Raw genomic sequence first — 16,919 nt, 5'->3', positions numbered from 1 at the left:
ACCCAGCAGACCAAGGTGTTAAACAAGCTGAAGGGGATGGAGAAGATCAGGGAGGCAGATGGGTCTGACCATGCTGATTTCCTTTGTTCTTCCAGCATCTGGCCCCTGGCCCCTGGCAGTTAAGACTGGTAGATAGGGTGAGGTGTAGTAGCTTCTAAAACTGGCTACACTGCATGTTGGGAGAACTAATAACAACTGAATACTAGGTAAGAGCATACATAGTTGTTAGAAGGTGAGCTAAACTTCTAAATGAATTGTAGAAGAACCTATAACCACTTGCAATAGGGGAATAACGATTCTGACCTACCTTACAGGATAATTGTAAAGATTTCTGAAGTAATACATTTGGGATGCTTGAGCACTCAAAACACTTAAAAAATTCCATGTCTATATTATCCACTCCTTGTAAGAAAAGTTTCCTCATAACTCACTTTTAGACCTGAAGAGGCCTTTCCTCTTACTAGGACATCTCTGTATCCAGGCTTTTAGAGCATGCTTTTATACTTAAGACATTTATTTGTTCTCCTACCTATGTAGCTCTTCATCTATCCTATTGACAGCCTTATTTCCTGGGTTTTTTTCTTACATAGGGATTCTACCTGTGTGGCTTCCACTACTCCTCGCAAGGCTGAAAAATCCATGAAAAAGACCCTTACTGTAAATTGAGAGGGGGAAGTCACAGTTCGGACAATATGGTTATGGCACTTAACATGTGAATTCTTATAGAATTGTAATGGACTATGTTTTGACTCGAGGAGCTTAATGGAGATGGTTCTTATAGGGATATACAGCTGCATTGTGGCTCACCTCTTGAGCGTTTCGTGAGTCTTTGCTAGGGCCAGAAGCCTACAGGCATTTTGGTTTTCTGCCTGCATAGCCAGTAGATGTGAATGTACTTAAATGATTTTCCTCTGAAGTAATGCTTTCCTCTATAAGCTGGATGTACTTCAAATATATGAAACTTGGAGAGCTGACAATTGACAAGGCAAGTCATATTTTCAACCTACCGGTAAATGGCATTCTAGCTTGAGTAGAACTTTGAAGCGATGGTAAATATATTTTGAGTACCACATTTTCTCAGGGCTATTACACATCATTCATTTTAAGATTGCACAGAATTGGTACATATCAACTGTTTGTTGCTTAGTATTGGTTCTAGAAATCGACTTGGAGTATACTGATGCCCTCTTGGCCTTCTCTCCTTCTTTGTTTTAATCCTTTTTCTCTACTGTACTCATTGTAAATCTCTCTTGTATTAGAGGTTTTCATTTAACCTTGAACATGGGAAGTTGTAATTTTGAAGCCAAGCTGCTATCTATTCCAAGAAAAAGTAGAAAGCTCAGCTATCTTTCGGGGAGCGATTTCACGCATTATACAGAGTCAAATCCAGGTTTTCCACTGATTGTATACCCAACAATGTGTTGCAGCTAAAACAGTTTACGCTTTCTGGGTGTACAATTAATGTATTCCATGGTCTTCAGCTCCTCAATTTGGTATTGGGAGAGAGGCATTCTATCCAGTGGGATTTGGGATTACATGTTTTGCATTCCATTGGGATGTAGTAGCCAAATGGTTGGAAAACGTATCTTTATTGAGTTAGATGCCTTAAGCGGTTTCTCACCAGTTATGTTAAAGAAGTCAAAGGTGGCTGCTGTATATGATATTTGAGCACCTCATGGTAGAAGGAGCAGCATTGATTGGACTCTAAACTTGGCTTCTAGTAAGATTTGTAATACTAACCTGCTGATTGGAATTTAAAACAGATCTGGCATAATATTCAGTATTTTGAGTTTCTTTTCCTTTGCCTTGTAAAACAGGGTGCAGAGCTTGTTAGCTTCTTCCCCTCTCAATCTTTAGGTGTTCAGCGACTACTTATTTCATACAACTGAAGCTGCACTAGTAGAGACTGCTGCTTACTGTCAGTGACATTGTGCAAATGAACCACACAACAGTAACAGTTTCCTGGAGGGAACTGATCTATTCCTGAAAGTAATGTGCATTTACTTCATCTTTAAATCAGAGGTGTAAGAGGGGCATTGCCTGGATTGCATCCATGGTGCTTCTCTAAATTGTTGGAAAACTGTAGGGTGCTGCTGTTATACCTTGGAATCTACAGACATGGAAATCCAAACTCTTTAGATGTGGTTCTCCCATAGAAGATGAACAGGGTGAGTTGACCCTTGTTTTCAACAAGTGAATAGTGTTAGCAGCAACTGGAGCTGGATGCCGATATTAAACCATCAGGCTTTTATGATGGCTGAGGTTTTTTTGGTTTGGTGCCCTTGTAAGAAGATCAAGTTGTTGAGGCCAGGTTTTATGCAAATCACAGGCCTGGGCCTGGGGGCCAAAGCAACCAGAAGGTACTTCTTTGTTAACCAAGCAAAGTCAGAAAGCTACGTAGGCTCCTAGTATTTATTCCTGGCCTGGCCAGTTGGGATAATTAATACATAAAGTGTGAAACTCCACAGAAGTATGTTTAACATATTCATTGTACAGTACTGTACAGGTTTTTGCCATATGCCGAAGATGAACTCTTTACCCCAGCCTTTTACAGTTAATGTATTTTGTTTTGTGGGAGCCATGTCTTTTGCTAAATTTATACCTAGTGTTCTGCTCCATTTGGCACGTTTTCCCATGTTTCCTCTCTGTAACACTTTTATCTGTTTTTATAATTGTAATAGCAACCTCATATCCAGAATTGCTGAGGAATGCTAAGAAACAAACAAAAAACCAATGCAGTTTTGAAAGGTTTAGCCGATCATCAATTCACAATGGCATCCACTTGTATCTAGACATAGGTGAAAAGATCCCCCTTGATCTCAGGAGCCATCATGCAAACTTAGGTTATGATACCTAGAGAGAGGTTCAAAACACATAGTGAACAAACAACTTTCCTGGGATCTTATGGTGAAAGGTGTTTAAGAAAGCCTGAAGTAAAATAAATAAATATTGCCAGCTAGTTTTGGAAACTGATATTGTGCATGCCCTGTCCTGTTAGGTGTGTGAGGAAGCCTCTGAGGACAATGGGTATTCTGGCCTAGGTGGTCATGGTCCCTTAGAGTTGGGCCCAGGCTGCTTCAGGCTGTGAGGTTCCTAGTTCAGGCTGGCAATTCTCTGATAGAAGTGTAAATTAGAACTATAACCTGCTTGAATGATCTTTGCCGAAGTGAATACTGAAATGGTAGACCATAGGCACAATTTCTCTCTGCTCTACTGTGATCATGTCACCTTTCATTTCTAGAGCGGGAAAAGGTATTTAATATGTTTGCAAGTCAGATACATTTTATAGAAATCTAATACATGCTGTCTTCCGCTGTTCTCTGCAAGCTGAGTGAAAAACGGTTGTATTGCAGATAAGTCTCTAGTTCTTTCTACTCTCCCAGCCTATGATAGATTTCTGTATTTCATCTATCTTGGGTGCATTCATACCAACACAGTTTTACCACTATCCTGTCTAACATTGCAAAATCTCTTTTTGGGGTGCGGTGCGGTGGGGGGTAGGAGCATATGAGTAATGGAGTTAAAATGTATTTACTGTTCATCGGCATGGTTGGTTGCCTAAAATGTATGCATATTTGCTTTATTGATGAAAGAGCACAAACAGAGGAAGTCCTTTTAACCCCCTTAGGCACATGAGATACTGCCACCGTATCAGCATTGCCAGTTTAAGGATATTTTAGTCTTTTGGGGAAAGACCCTGATGTTGGGAAAGATGGAGGGCACAAGGAGAAGGGGACGACAGAGAACGAGATGGTTGTACAGTGTTGTCAAAGCTACCAACACGAGCCTGACCAAACTGCGGGAGGCAGTGCAAGACAGGAGTGCCTGGCGTGCTCTGGTCCATGGGGTCACGAAGAGTTGGACATGACTAAACGAATTGGGGAATTCTGCTTCTCATTTTAGTATTTGTTCTCAAGCTATAAAACTGGGTGTGGAGGATGCTTCCTTTTTTAAGCTTTTAAAAATGATTTGTAATCAACTTCTGTGGGGCAGTGTAGTAAGCCATTCAGTTGTCAAGCAACTGGGGATATGGCTCTTTCCAGACTGTACGTAAGCAGAGACCATGATTCAGTGCAATTCTGGGGCAGCCCTTGGCCTGTTCCAAACAGAGAGAAGCTGCTCAACTGTTTAATTAGGTTTTTTTTAAAGAATGCATGGGAACTTAAAGCATTGCCCCAAATAAGTAGAGAAGGGAAGGTAGAATACCTTAAGTAGTAGCAGCCCTCTGAACCTAACCCTTTTTTTTTAAAGAATGCATGGGAACTTAAAGCATTGCCCCAAATAAGTAGAGAAGGGAAGGTAGAATACCTTAAGTAGTAGCAGCCCTCTGAACCTAACCCTTTCCACCACTTCTCTCAGGAGTTTTATTAAAAAACTGTTCTAAGTTCCCTCAAGTTATGGAAAGGTCAGAGGTGAGGTAATAATATTTGAAAGAAAATAAACACATGTGTGTTTCATCTAGTAGATAAATCTTTAGTTAACTTAGGCTCCATCTGCACTATGCATTTAAGGTACAACCATACCACTCTATAAACAGTTATGCCTTCCCCCCAATGAATCCTGGGGACTTTTAAAAGGAGACCCCTCACAGAGCTACAGCTCTCAGGGTTCTCTGGGAAGAGGGATTGATTGTTAAGACACTCTGGGAATTGTAGCTTTGTGAGGGAAACAGGGGTCTTCTAACAATTTTAAGCATCCTTAACAGACTTAACAGTTCCCATGATTCTTTGTGGGAAGCCATGATTGTTTGAAGTCATAGTGCAGATGAGGTGTTATTCATGGGTGACCAAATTTAATTGCTCATTGCTGGATCTGACCAAAGGTCTGTCTAGTCCAACATACTGTTCCTAACAGTGACCAGTCAGCCCACAAGCTTACAAAGGTACTACTGCTCTCCTGCTTGCCCCTATTCAGAGGTAGCTTTGCCTCTTAGCATGGATGTTACACATAGCTATCAGCCACCAGTAGATCTCTTTCCTCTCAGTTTCTGAGTTAAGGTTACCCTTTTTCGTTTTTTCAAGGCTATTTTGATTCTGGTGAATTGCTGGAATATGCAATGAAAAAGCAAATATTAAAGTTGGCCTTTCCTACTAACTGAGTGGTAGGTTTCATTTATTAAATTTGAAATGTTAACTGTCCTTTTCCTTCCGTGTCTCAAAAATGCATTTATACTGAGGTTTTGTTAATATAAACATTTAAGTTCAACTTGATTGATTGATCAGTGACTTTTAAAGGCGGATGGCTTATCAACCAAAAATTATTTAATTCATCAGTAGGGCTCTGTGTCATAGACTTAACTTTTTTTTTTTGGAGAATGAAGGAGGATTGCAAAACAATACAGGCATAGCTGCCAAGTTTTCCCTTTTCTCGCGAGGAAGCCTATTCAGCATAAGGGGAAATCCCTTTTAAAAAGGGATAACTTGGCAGCTATGAATACAGGCCACGTCTACATGGGGATTTCCTGTTTGACTGCACTGGGAAGCAGCTGTCCTGTTGCATCAGACTTTTCAGCTCTTCTTACATCTTTCATGGTTGAGGCTGATAGTTATCTCTTCAAATCAAATTGGTTCTTAGTATTATGCATGCTCAGGAAAGACTTACTTTTCAGACTTGAAAAAGTCCCTTTGATGTATAACATTTAGATGCATTGGTGGTTGCTGCCTATCCACAAAGCTTCTGTTGCTGTTGTAATCTGCAGCAGCCTTTCTCCAACCTGGTACCCTCTAGGTGTTTTGCACTACACCTCCCATGGTCATCCTGGGGACCATCTGGAGGACATCAAATTGGTGAAGGTTGGTCTATGGTTTGGAAGCTCTGCAGGCAATTGTCTGTGTTAGGTCACTAAGCAAATATGCAAGATAAGCCAAATTCCTAGTCCAGTGTGTGGGCCAAAACTAGCACTTAAGAGAGAATTTTCATTCCCAACCTGTTGTTTCTCTGTTGTATTAATAAGGGTATAGGTGGAGGCATTTGCAGGAAAGGATTAGAAGGTATGGGAGGGATTAGGAGTCTTGCCATCACTCCTCTCTGCTGTCTCTCTCATGCAAGTTGCCTTCCATATTAACCCACATTATTTTTGCAAACATGGGTTTGGTACCACACATTTACCAGGTAAACATCTAGTTTGGCCTATGCTTGCATGTGTTTTTGTGTATGTGCAATAGGCTTTGCCAGCACTTCATGTGAGAGCGCATAAGCTAGGGTTGGGAAACTTTCAGCCTGCAGGACTAATTCAACCCACCAGGCCTTCCCATTCTGCCTGTGAGACCAATTCGGGCAACCATGCATACCTGTTTTATCAGTGACGTCATATATGGTTAGTCTGGCTACTTGTTGGGTGCTTCCAACAAGATCCAAATCTTTGATGTTAGTGGATGCTAATGTACAGTCGAACTACATTCCAGTGTAATGGGACCTCACTTGAAGAACAACAAAATTGGATGTTGTGGTCGCTGATGGTGGCAAAGTGACTGGTGCTGTAATATTGGAAAGAGTATTATCTCTCACTCCACACTGTACAGTGGCTGGAAGATTTGTTAACATTGGCAGCATATGAGTGGGTAGCTTTTCACACGTGGCAGCAGGACAAGGAGTTCTCTGATATTCAGTCTGTGTACACTGGTTTATTTGCATGAATTGGAGTTGAGCAATGTGCCTGAGCTTCACCACTTAGCATAGTTGGTTGAATCATAGAATTGTAGGGTTGGAATAGACCCAAGAGTCATTTAGTACAAGCCCCTGCAATGCAGGAATATCAACTAGATCATATACGATGGATGGCCACTCAACCTCTGCTTAAAACCTCCAAGGAAGGAGAGTCCACCACCTTTCGTGGAAGTCTGTTCCACTCTCAAACAGCTCTTACTGCCAGAAAGTTCTTCCTGATGTTTAGTCAGAATCTCCTTTCTTGTAACTTGAATCCACTGGTTCAGGTCCTAGGCTCCAGAGCAGGAGAAAACAAGCTTTTCTATTCTTCATGTGACAACTGTTCACATATTTTAAGATGGCTAACATACCTCCTCTCACTCTCCTCTTTATCAGGCTAAATGTACCCAATTCCCTCAACTGTTCTTCATAAGACTTGGTTGCAGACCCTTTATCATCTTGGTTGTCCTCCTCTGCACACATTCCAGCTTGTCAATATCCTTCTTAAATTGTGCCTAGAACTGGGCACAACACTCCAGGTGTGGCCTGACCAAGACAGAATTTGGGGGCTACAGCAATAACCTTTAACTTTTGCCATTATTGTTGGAAGGCAGGCATGTGTATACGGATGGATTGATGTTATGTATGAATTTCTTTTTGTTGCAATGCAGTGGCTCTCCTTTTTGTTATGTAAAAGTGTTGTTTGAGAGTGAATAAAAATAATAAATTTAAAAAGAATAAAAAGTTGGCACATGGGAATCTTGGAGAGATAAGGATATGGCTGACTAGGTAAAAAAAAGTTTTCCTGCGTCTGAAATATGGGACAAAATACATTGTGTATATCTTGGAGACTTTCTCTTTTTTTACCACTGCTGTCACCTTACTGTACCTATGTTTAAGGCTATTTTTTCTGCATATGAACTGATGGCAGTCATATGCTTATATGGGAGAAAGTAAGGATGCTATGGGAGAAAGTAAGGATGCACATCAGGACTGTGTCTTATTGGGTTTATTTGTTCTCATCAATGTTCCATATTGCTTCCACTTTATTTTGTTGGTGTTAGAGAACTTAATCTGAACCACTGAGAACCAAGGCTGCTTCTGCCTGCTTGGCTCGTCCTTTCAGTTTCATAGCTCCACCTTTTGGCTTCTGTTTCTTGGTCATGTGAGTGAGCTCAGTGGAACATTGGAACTATATTTAGATGATTGTGCTGTGCATGATTGAATCCACCTGTAATAACAGAGATATGAAAGCAAAGCACACATATTTATTATGCTTATGCTGAAGAATTAAGGACAGGTGGGCTGTACAACTGGAATAAACACCACAGCCTTGTATCCCTGTTGATTGCTTATTTTTTGCCAATCAGTCAGAAAAACTGGGGAAGCATACATACCTTTGGTCACAAATACCATAAGTCAGATTTGATCAGAAGAGTTTGAGGTAACTTTTACACTTGCTTCCAAATAAGGGAAGACGTTGAGTGCTATAACCACTGGCTTCTTTGTACTAGTGAACCATCAAGAGTACATGGTTGATTACAGCACCTTTCTACCTAAAAGACAATCCCTGTGTGATTACCTGAGTCTGTGAAACTAGGGCCAGAGAAATACCAGGGTATCCTGGCCCCAACTTCATGCATGAGCATATTGGTTTTCTTTCAGATCACCGTATGCTTATATTAAATAATTACCTCAGCCTCTAATTATCCAGAGCTGGTGTGTGTGTGTGTGTGTGTGTGTGTGCTTAACTTCCTCCAAGTCAACAAACAGGATTGAAGTGAGTGGAGGTATTACCATTAGCCATTAGTTTCACTAGGAAGAGGTGATAATTAGGCATAGGTAGTAACTCTCTTGGGTATTCATGTAGTCAGAAGGTGGAGAAAGAAATGGGAGGAGTGATGAAGAGAAACTGAAGTTAGGAAACAGAACATACCGGTAGTTTTAACCTCAGATGGAAACACCTGGAGTTTGATGTTTTTGCAGAGGGTCTCAGCTTTTTAACACTTCTAGATAATATTTCCTGTTGACGTTTTCTGATTTTACTGATAACATGCTCATTCTTCTGAAGACTGCAAGGCCAGTGCTCTCTTTCTTGGTGTTAGTGTCTTTAAAAACGAAGTGGTTTTATTATGCCTGTATTAAAAGGCTTTTGCTTGCATTGAAGAGATGAGCTTCCTGGTTAAAAGTAACTAAGCGCTGTTGTTATAAGACTTCATACTTCACCCTGGTGGCGTCTGTCTAAGCAAGTCCAGCTAATAGATTAAACTTCTGGCATCAGAGCAGAGAATGCCATTTGAATTGCCAGCATTTATTAATGCAGATTTACAACTTCTCTACCCTGGGGCAGGTTTCATGAATATTCAGTGGTACAACTGAAAGAGAGATGGATCCTTGTCCCCAAAGGTCTCAGAGTTTCAAAGAAAGTGCTTGCAGCTCATGACCCAGCAAGTTAAATGCAGCTCACCAGTCTTACACAGTGGTATGTGCATATGTGTGAAGGACTGTGGAAATTAAACAATTACAGTTCATACTGTTAGGCTAATGTAAGCTAATTTACTGAGAGCTTATAAGGATTCCATAAGAGGGTCCTTGAGTAAAATGCTGCAATGCGGAACGTTTCTGTTCAGGGTTCCAGTATACCCTTTTCAAGGCTACTCTATCCCACTCAATCCTGCCACCACACTTTCTCTCATCTGTCTGTCATTCTCTGTCCACTGAGCATGTCCAGGCCTTATTGAGTTGTGCTTGTTTGCTACGGTATTTTACCACCACCCCAGTCTTTTTCAAAAACGTACTTTTACAGATCTTTGGATTTTCACAAGCTTGTTGGTGCCTCCCTCTTGTGGATGGTGCCATTTGGACTACCAGTACATGAGGATCCACACATGGATAATGAGATTACTATTAGTATATAGGATATTTGGTGTAGCTAGAGGCCTTCCTTGCCAGGCAGAGATCTTCTAGAGGAGGGGTTCGTAACCCCTCCTGGTCTATGAAGGGATCCATGGCTGGGTATTAGAATCATAGAATCATAGAATAATAGAATCATAGAGTTGGAAGAGACCCCAAGGGCCATCCAGTCCAACCCCCTGCCAAGCAGGAAACACCATCAAAGCATTCCTGACAGATGGCTGTCAAGCCTCTGCTTAAAGACCTCCAAAGAAGGAGACTCCACCACACTCCTTGGCAGCAAATTCCACTGCCGAACAGCTCTTACTGTCAGGAAGTTCTTCCTAATGTTTAGGTGGAATTTTCTTTCTTGTAGTTTGAATCCATTGCTCCGTGTCCGCTTCTCTGGAGCAGCAGAAAACAACATTTCTCCCTCCTCTATATGACATCCTTTTATATATTTGAACATGGTTATCATATCACCCCTTAACCTTCTCTTCTCCAGGCTAAACATACCCAGCTCCCTAAGCCGTTCCTCATAAGGCATCGTTTCCAGGCCTTTGACCATTTTGGTTGCCCTCTTCTGGACACGTTCCAGCTTATCAGTATCCTTCTTGAACTGTGGTGCCCAGAACTGGACACAGTACTCCAGGTGAGGTCTGACCAGAGCAGAATACAGTGGTACTATTACTTCCCTTGATCTAGATGCTATACTCCTATTGATGCAGCCCAGAATTGCATTGGCTTTTTTAGCTGCTGCATCACACTGCTGACTCATGTCAAGTTTGTGGTCTACCAAGACTCTTAGATCCTTTTCACATGTACTGCTCTCAAGCCAGGTGTCTCCCATCCTGTATTTGTGCCTTTCATTTTTTTGCCCAAGTGTAGTACTTTACATTTCTCCTTGTTAAAATTCATCTTGTTTGCTTTGGCCCAGTTGTCTAATCTGTTAAGGTCATTCTGAAGTGTGATCCTGTCCTCTGGGGTGTTAGCCACCCCTCCCAATTTGGTGTCATCTGCAAACTTGCTCAGGATGCCCTCAAGCCCATCATCCAAGTCATTGATAAAGATGTTGAACAAGACTGGGCCCAAGACAGTCTTAGGGATCTGTGAACCAGGTGAAAATTGTATGTAAAATGTTGGGTGTACATGTTGATGTGCATTTTTCTAGGGAGGGTGTCCAAAGCTTTCATCAGATTCTCAAAGGGGTCCATGACCCCCTAAAAGTTAATAACTGTTCTTGGCAGAATTTATTTATTTATATTTTACCTAGTTCGGAACAAAAACAAAGAAAAAAGAATGATTTGTTTATTTATTACCTGCCCTTCACCATAACAGCCCAAGGCGGGTTACATCATTAAAACACAATATTTAAAACAGTTTTAAACAGCTTATATAGTGATGAAATACCTACCAGATGTTTGCCAGCGCCTTATTTGTTGTAGTCCCAGGAATTATGCAGGAATTATGCCAATATAAATGCAATAAATTAATTAAATAAATAAATAAACCATAGCAAAAATTGAGATTAGCACACCATTACACCTTCCCAAACCCCCATTATTTGATACAAATACAAGTGTGTATGTGTATGTATCTATGCGTGCAAGGAAAAGGATTCACCACTGCATACTGCACTCTCAATCTGGATCCATAACACTCCTCTGTCATTGCTCTCTTTAAAGACCTGGCCTTAGTTCTGAGTAGAACAATTACGCTTTACTGAAATGGACATCAAAACGTAATAATCTTTGTGGTGGTGCAAGTGTCTAATAATTTATTAGCCGTTAATGCCATTTTCAGTCTGTTGCAGGGCAGGCATCTGTTTATTCTCTGTTTGGTTTCCCTTGGAAATAATAAAGAAGAGTAATTAAGAGCAGCACATTTGCCAGTTTTCCAAATAGGGAGATTTGTGATGTGGTGAAAGAAAGCCCCTAAAAGATCAACAGACCTGGGGTGGGAGCATCCTGTTTTTCTAGCTTACAGGATAAACTGGATTTGCGTAATCATGTGTCAATCTTGAGGGCACCTCCCCTGCTCACTGGAGCGGGCTTCACTCTTAAATGAACCAGGAAAAGTGGGTGGTTAAAGAAAATTAAGTGCTGAACAAATGGTGCAGATAAACAAGCCAGGTGCTTGGAAAGAAACCATAGTAAATTGGACAGGCTGTTTGTATGAGCTGTATGCCTGCATTTTGTGTTGTGGGCCCAAACCTGTGGAACTCCCTCCCAACTGAGATTAGACAGGACCCTCCTTGCTGAACTTCAGGCAGGTGAGAAAGACCTTTTTCATTGCAGCAGGTGTTGTTAGGAGTTGAAAGTCCTCCTCTGCTTCCACCCCTAAGCAAAGCATCCTTTACCACGGGGCAGCACATAAGAACAGCAGACTCTAGTCTTCAAATGCAGCTTAGCTGCTGAACACCCAAAAAGTAGGAAGCGCTTTACATGTCTTTGGCAATGACCCACATTTGAAGAACAAAGCTGTGTTCCTTCTCAATCCTAGTCCTCCTAGACTTGGGTACATTTTTGATGTTCCTTCTAAGATGGTCAGTGGCGATTGTTGGGCTCTTCCTGGCGGTGCTGTACTGGTGTGTGATGGGCATAGGTGGCTGGAGAGGAGGTTAAATAATACCAGATTGACATCCATCGTAACAGTTTCTGTGTCGTTGCTCATTTCTAAGAACCAAACAGGTGGAGAGCCTGCTTTTGGAAGTCCTAAGTCACTTCTGCACATCCAAGAAGCAGAGGTGGAGAGGACTGGCCAAACCTTTCTACTGCCACTTTTTTTCAGTGCCCTCCTCACATGTTGGAAACATGCAGAGGAACAGGAAGTATGTGAGAGAGGAGTGGTGAGCAGAGGAAGAAAACTTCCCACCTGCAGCCACCCGTTATTTACCTTCACCACTTATCAGATATGTGAGGAGTTGATCCTTTAGTGTGGCTGCACCTGTGCTTTGGAACCTGTGCTTTGGATATTTTTCTGCAGAGCATTTTTCTTAGCCCTTGGCATGTCTGAAGATCTGTGTGTGACTTGTGTGTTCTGACACCAAGTCTTGCTGGAAAAATATACCATCTTTCTCTAACTTCTTGTTCTCTGGCACCAAGTTGGGAACAAGGGTCTCTGCGGTATTTTGTGCTAGGCACGCTGAGATTCTCAGCAAGAGAGAACTTGCCTGTTTTTTTCTAATTAGGAGCTTCACAGAAACTCTGAAAAGAGTGACCTGCCATGTCAGAGCCCTCAAGGCAGCCTCCAGGTATTTCTTGGGACGAGACATCTAGAGGTAAAAGGAATTTCCGATTCAGCTTCTGCTGGAGACATAAAACTCATGAGAGAACTGCATTGGGAGATTATTTTTGTATTAATGCCAAGAATGGAGGATTGAAAAAGGACACAGGAAACTAAAAGAAAGGGAGAGAATAGTTACTCCCCCACTCAGTTTTTCCAACATGTCTAAGGAACAAAGGGTGAGATTCAGGAGTAGGGAAGAAAGAGAAATTAGATTAAATGAGAACTGAACAGTGAACCTACAGTACCCAATCTGCAGTTTTTGAAACAATACACAAATCAAAACAGAGCTATCATATGGAATTCGTACTTTTCTGAATTTTGCTGTGTAGTTTTTCAGCCAAGTACTGTGTACAAAAATGCATATACTAGGATACATGATAATAAATGCATATCTTGGTGAATACATACTCCAGTTCATTGTATTGGAGGAAATGCTTTTTCTCAGAAAAAAATTCCTACAGAAATGTGCACTAAAATGTTTATGAATTTTCTTGAGGACTTACAATAATAATTGCAAAAACGATGTGGAGAATTGAATTTATGTTCAGGAAATAAGTTTTTCTAATTCTCTTTTAAAGCCATTGAAATTGGTGGCCATCACTGGCTGTGGTAGGAGTGAGTTCCATAGTTTAACTATGCACTGCATGAAGAAGTACTTTCTTCTGTCCCGAATCTTCTGACGTTCAGCTTCATTGGATGTCTATGAGTTCTAGTGTTAAGAGGCAGGGCACATTCTGTATGTGATGCATTATATTATAAACTTATATCATGTAACCTCTTACTGATCATTTCTCAGAACCAAACAGTCCCAAATGCTGCACCCTTTTTTCATTAGGGAGCTGCTCCATCCCATTGATCATTTTGGTTGCCGTTTTCTGAAACTTTTCCATGTTCCTGAATTACAACTCCTATAATCCCAGGCCCTTGGCCTTGCTGACTAGGGTTGATGGGTGTAGCAGTCCAGAAAACATCTGGAGGGCACCATGCTAGTTACCTCTGCTGTATGGTATTTCTCTTCTTTGGCCCCCCTGTCTGTCCTGCTGATCATAATGTTAATCATTTTGTGGCTTCACAGACTCAAAAAATAAAAACAGGACTTAATTCAACGTTCATTGATCTCATCTGCATATGGATCTGCTTGTGGGGGCGGGTGGATGATTTAAAGGTTTCTTGCGGTCATGTCAGATAGCTTTGGAAAACTAGGGTTTTTATTAAAAGTTTGGGAGTATAAACTTAATGGTGTTCTGCAAATGCAGGAGGAAATTTCTCTTCCTTATTTTTCACTTTCTCACCACTCCAGGAAGCTGCATCCATCTCAGTGTTGTTATTCACCACAATCTAAGCTACCGTAGCACCATATTTTCATAACTCCCAGTGAGTATTTGGTTTACATTAAGCAGAGCTTTAACTTTGTATTACCCTTCCTGTGCACGCCTGCTGTATACATTTCCCTCCCGTAAGGGATTATTTATCTTAAATTATGCAAGCATTGAGAACCAGGGTGGTTTGGTAGATAGTGACAGTCTTGGCCTGGGTTCAAACCCTAGCTCGGTTATGTATTTACTAACAGCCTTAAGCAGTTGCTACCTCAGCTTCTGTGAATAACAACACAAGAATAGTAGTTCATCTCAGAGGCTGTCAAAGGGAAGAAAATGAGAAGAGATATTAAGTGCTTAATGGGTGAGTAGCAGATAAAACAGTCTACCATAGTGCTCAGTGATTGGATAGGCCCATTAGTTGTTCTAGAACAGAATACTGAAATGAGAGACAAGTGCCTTCTTTTCCTTTTAGGAAGTGTGTTCTTGTATATACCAGCAATCCATTTCAGTTTTTCCATTTCTGTCCCACTAATATCCTTCATGTGCTTTATGGAAGTACAGAATGGGTTATTAATCTAAAACACGGGTGTCAGAGACAAGGCCCGGGGGCCTAATCCAGCCCGCCAGACCTCGTGCTGTGGCCCGCCGCTCGCCGCTGGGCGGCCGCTCGCCTGCGCGGTCACATGGGCAGCCTGGGCGCCGCTTCCGGAGGAAAGGGCGGGACACAAAGTTGAATCCGAGGCCCCATTGGCTAGTGGCACTGCTAATCTGCCGTTAGCAAGTGCGCCCGGCTCTGAGCCTTGCTCTGAGGCAGCGGGAGGTGAGTGCCATGAGGAAGCCGCTCGGAGTGCGGGGCGGCGGCGGCACTAAGGGAAGGGCAGAGAGAGGAACTGGAACTGTTTGCCTCAAGAAGGAAGCAGGAAAGGGCGGGCGAGGTCCTCGCGGTTGGCTTTGGGGCTCAGGACAGAGAAGGCACAGCCTCTCACCCCCTTTATTTGTCCCGCGGCAGAGCTCGGCGCTGCCAACTTGTGCAGGGACAACGCTCAGGAAGCCCCATGTCCTCAGGACAAGCAAGCACGTGCAGGAGGAGGGCGACTTCCGAGTAATTTCTGTGAAGTGCCTGTGCAGTTGATCGGGCGTGCCTGCCGTTCGCTTTCCCCGCTGGCTAACAGTTCCCTCCCTCCCTCCCTCCCTCTCGCTTGCTATTTCCCTCTCACCCCCTCCCTCCCTCCCTCCCTCCCCCCCTCTCACTCTCTCTCTTTCCCTCTCAGCCCCTCCTCTCCCCTGCACCTTTGAAGGGCCACCTTTGCAAGGAAACACTTGCCCCACCACCCCAGCCCCTAACAGGACCCCCAAGGCTCCTGCTTCAGCTCTTCAGCCCCCCAAGGAGCCCTTCAGCCCCTACCTGGCTGGGAGCCCAGGGAGGCGATCCAGAGCGCCATAGGCAGGCTCTAGGTGTCAGCTGGCCAGAGAGGACATGCCATGTCTGTTCCCAAAGATGAGGCACAGAGGAGCCTGCCAGATCCTGGGACAGTCCATCTCCCTCAGTGCAGCCAACACTGGTTGGCAGCAACAGCTCTCCAGCTTTCAGCCCTGCCTGGAGTTGCTGCCAGGGAAAAGCTGCCAGGATTCCTGCATTGCAGGGGGTTGGGTTAGATGACCGATGCAACTGTGTGTGTGTGTGTGTGTGCGCGCGCGCGCGCGCACACCTTGTGGGTCTTTCATCCCCTGCAAGACAAAGCCCTCCCCATCAAGCCAAAGGGCAACCCTTTTGCTGGGGGCACCTGCTGGAGCTCTGAAACCTGCTGTCCAAATACATCCCCTCTCTCCAAGCCTTCCTCTTGAGCAGCCACAGACAGACCCCCATGAAGAGGAGCCTCTTTCCATGGCTGCCCCAACCCATCCTCTTCCCCAACCCCAGACGCTGAGCTTTCATTTTTTTAAAAAGGTCTCTAGTCCTCCCAGAGAATTTTGAACTCCCTGCCTAGGGAAGCTAGATGGGCTCCCTCCCTGCTGGCAGATGGGAACTGACTGTGTTTTGAGGAAAGGGCTAGCGCTGTGGTATTTTTATTGTTGCTATTATCTGTATTTCTAATAGATCTTTTCAATACATAAATACATAAATTGTAAAATAATTGTATATTTGAATATCTACTTGCCATTATTCTGACTATGTTTCTGCTTTCAGAGCTAGTTATTACTTACATTATTACATAAAACAGTAATAATTGAATGCAGTGACAATAATTTATGATAATAAAGAGTGGACACATAGTCCTACAGATACAGCCGGCCCTTTGAGGGTGACCAAACTGCTGATGCGGCCCCCAATGAATTTGAGTTTGACACCCCTGATCTAAAACAATGCTTTTATTTGTACTGAATTGCAAGGTTCTCCCCTCTTTCTATGATTTTCTTTAACCAGATTTGCAGAACCATGTCAAATCTAGGTTACAGATTCTGGTTGCAAGAGCAGTCCATGATTAGTGCTGATATACCTGTAATGCTATATCATGACTTCAAATAACCATGGAAGGGAAATGTGCACACAAGAGTTGAGAGAGGAACATGGAAGATTCCCAGTCTGTGGTTAGGAGATTGAAATGAAACAGTTGAGTCTTTTAATAAAGAGAAGAACAAATTCATTACAACTTAGTCCTGAAAACACATACTGTATAGCCTAAAGAATGATCTGATAGAAACCATCACATTCCCAAAATGTCCAGTCCACCTTCTGGTCATTTACTGCAATAAGAAATCTTTTTAAAAGTTTTT

At 42.6% G+C, this 16,919-nt stretch overlaps 1 protein-coding gene across 2 annotated transcripts in view; it reads left to right on the top strand.

Moving 5' to 3' along the window:
- Positions 1 to 16,919, top strand: part of MAN1C1 (mannosidase alpha class 1C member 1) — a 139,550-nt gene that overhangs the window by 14,215 nt on the left and 108,416 nt on the right. The window lies entirely within an intron of this gene.

This window comes from Zootoca vivipara, chromosome 6, assembly GCF_963506605.1.
Source record: "Zootoca vivipara chromosome 6, rZooViv1.1, whole genome shotgun sequence".
Lineage (NCBI taxonomy): Eukaryota > Metazoa > Chordata > Lepidosauria > Squamata > Lacertidae > Zootoca > Zootoca vivipara.
This window is presented reverse-complemented; position numbering and strand designations above follow the sequence as displayed.